Raw genomic sequence first — 3,663 nt, 5'->3', positions numbered from 1 at the left:
AAAACCCTGATGCTGCAAGCTATCTATTGTTTCTGAAGAAACAATGAAGTATCCCAATCAGTATATTTGCTATCCATAGGAATTTCAAGCTGGCTCCTATGTGTCTGGTTACTCCTTAACCTTATGTTTTTCCTGATTATCAATCAGTTTCTTGAGATGTTCCAAACCAGATAACCCTTGCCACTAGAAAAGACAATTATATACATTATTAAGAACGCTTTGAAGGAGCTGAACTGAGGGTATAAAAATCTGTTTAAAAAAAGCAGCAGTGTGTGTGTGCTTCAAAAGGAGAAGTCTCTCTGACACCATCCGCTGTCGTTCTCGAGAAGCCGGAAGAAACAGATCGTCTCCCTTCAAGGATTGTGCTAAGAACTTTACCTGTCAGCATGGAAACCCAAGTGCCTTGGACCGGTGAGATCCCAGCTCTCGCTCTCTCTCTTATCTCTTTTCTGTCTAAGATAGATTTCTGAACCTGAAATGTATTAGTTAAGCTTGAGCTAAGTTTCCCCAAATACTTAGTGAAACCAGGGTAGTGTTGTAATTGTTTGTGTTTGTTTTTCCTTTTCATGTCTATTAGTATTAGTACCATTATATATTTCATATACTTAGCAATAAATAAATTTATAGTCAAACTGGTAATAACTGGGTATATTTTTCCTTCTCTACTTCTCCTTCCCCACTTGCTCTGCAGCAATGTTTCGGTTTACCTAAGCTAAAGATCCCTGTGAAACCCCAATATACTGTGGGGTCTGCTCATCAAGAGGGTAAAGATCGAGACATGCTGAGTTTGAACCACATAAGGGATCAGCTTGTACAGGCTGATTAACGCAGTTTGGCTCAGATGTGCCCTAATGAACTGAATGCTGGCCCATGAGGGTGTCAGCTGGACACCCCGCCGGATTCAGAGGTATTCTGTTTAACTGTGTGCTTGTGTCCAACTGCAGTTTATTGTTGCTCTGATGAACTGATTCTTGGCATATGAGGGTGTCAGCCTGTCCATGCTGATCAACCCGGCCGGGTCAGACGTGTCACATTAATCTGTGTGTATTCATGTGTATGAGTGATTTGGTGACTGGAGAAACCCAGCCACATTGAAACTGAGTCCTGCAAGATAGCTCCATTAGGGGTGAGGACTTGCAGAAGGGAGATATACAGCTCTGTATAGAAACACAAGTAACACAAGCAGCACATTGATAGAATTACCAAGACCTTAGAAACGTATCCCTAATAAATGAGCACACCCCAAAGTGATGGGCAAATCTGGTAACAGTAGGTCATAGTCTCCACGGCTGAGTACATCTGCATACTCCAGTAAGGCTTCTTGCACTGCCCCCACTTGCTCAGGCTCCAGGCAATGACAACTTAATTTGAACTTATGTTCCAATTTTCCTGCAGTCCATTGGAGGTTATTGCCTGAGGTCTCTGAGGTTTTGGCTCTTGTCTGAGCTCTGTACTCTTATAGCAACCAAACTCTCTGATCCAGGGTCCATCTGCAAGGCAGTCACACTGGTCTTGAACATCCCAATTATGGTGCCTTGATTTGCAACCTGAGGCTGGTAGCAACAGGCACTGGAATTTCACCCTGTGGCTCTTACCTATTGCAGTTCCCATTAGGAATCCCAATCCTTCATTGAACTTAGATTCAAATAAGCCCTCCTCTTTTTCACAGCACCATCTCTTCATCTTGCTAGTGATCTTCACCTTACTTCTAGGAGGTATTACTAGATTTTTCTCTATTACCATGTCACATACCCTTGTTTATCCATCTGTGGTATACAGAGAGAAACACCTTCACAGAAAGGAACATAAATCTTCAAAACTCATAGTAACTTGAAATAGTTTTAGAAAGTTGGTGCCTAACAAGGCATCTTGATTGGCAACCTTTGCTATGAGGAATTTACATGGCAGCTGCAGGTGTTAGAAGTTATGGTTAGACTCCACTCTCTCAGGATTGGAAGCACTTCTCCATTAGCTGCCTTGACCACTATCCCACAGGGTTGAAGGTTCCTTTCTGTCTCTGTTGTAGCATGTTCCCATACCCAGCTATGTAAAATGAATACCTAGGCACCTGAATCCAGGAGGAATTGGCAAGGAACTTCCCTTAGCTTTTCCTCTCGGTAACACCCTAATCTTGCAGCACCAGCAATTACCACTTCATCCTGTGGTAAAGTGTCTACTAGCAGTGGATGGGACTCTCTCCACTGCCCACCTCAGTCTTCCTGCCCAGAAAGCCACCTTCTCTCTGGCCCTTCCTTCTGGAAGTGATCATAGGCACCACAATGCCAGCATCCATCAGCATCCTCTGGATGATACCCCAGTTGCCATGGCCTAGAAGAACCTCTAATGGTACATATGCTTTGGGGGTGGGTTTCCATACCCTTCTTGAGTTGTTCCAGTTCACGCTGGATTTTTCTCAATGTCTCCATCACCAAGCATGCTTCTACTTTCTCCTCCTTGGCATAAAAATGCAGACTTGCCTTGTTGTCTTGGGTATCCAGAGTGCTCAGCTTCTGTACCAGTTCTGTCTCAGTGGCTAGCTTTATGGCCTCATCAGGACTATGGGCCCTTCCCAGCTGAAGCTGAACCTGAACCTGCCCCTCTCCACTGAAAATATTGTTGACAAAGTGGTCCTGGTCCAGCATGTCCTGTACTTCTTGGCCGATTCATGGGAAGTCCTTTACAGCTAATTATCTTAGGACCATACCAAACTCTTGTGCTGACTCTGCTGATGCCTTCTTATGATTAAACAAAATGGCATGCTCCCAGTATCCCTGAGGGCCCTTGTTAGGTGCTTGTAATCCTGCTTGGCTTCACTGCTGAGCCCACAGTAGGCCTCCCTAGCCTTCCTTGTGAGCAACAGACTCAGGAATTTTAGCTTAGTGGCCTCATCCCACCCATTTAGCTCAGCTGCCATTTCAAACTGATCATTAGGGCTGTGTGAAACGGCAGTGGTCTGTTTTGACCAGTGTTTTGACATTTCAATGGAACAGCATTCTATTTCAAATTTTGTTTCAACTTAAAACAGCTGTTCCATTCCGTTCCATCAAAACGGCGAAACTGTTTCAACATTTCGCCCATAGGACATAATGGGGAAGGACAAAATAGCCTATAACTTTGTCATTTCTGGCTTAATTTGGATTAAACTTGCAGGAATGATACCCCTTCTAAGGCCATGAAGCCTGCCAAGTTTCAAGGAAATAGGTGCAGGGGGTCCAGGGAAACTGCACCCCAAAGTTTTGAAAGCAAAACTTGTGTCATGTATATGTATTAAGCCACAGTGGGGTCAAAGTGAAGGCATGCTAGGCCCTGCACCTATCTCCTTGAAACTTGGCAGGCTTCATGCCCTCAGAAGGGTCTACCATTCCTGCAAGTTTCATCCAAATCAGGGCAGAAATGACAAAGTTATATGTTGTTTCAACCTTCCCCATTATAGTGTAGCAGGGCACTAAGGTGCCTGCTACTCTTGGGAGCAATGAGGAAGGAGCCCAGGTGCTGGCTGCTAGGGCAACCGAAGGGAGCCAGTGACTCATACCTGTCAACGGTCTGCTGACTGGAAGGGGCAGGGTCTGGGTCCCATTTAAACCCCAGGGCTGATGCCAGGGAGGGAGTTCCCTGCTGGCAGCTGCAGGGGAAGGAACTCTGCCAGAGCACTGAAAGAGAAGA

The sequence above is a fragment of the Gavialis gangeticus genome, unplaced genomic scaffold (assembly GCF_001723915.1).
Source record: "Gavialis gangeticus isolate Ggan-Ray unplaced genomic scaffold, GavGan_comp1, whole genome shotgun sequence".
Lineage (NCBI taxonomy): Eukaryota > Metazoa > Chordata > Crocodylia > Gavialidae > Gavialis > Gavialis gangeticus.
Note: the sequence above shows the minus strand (reverse complement) of the source record.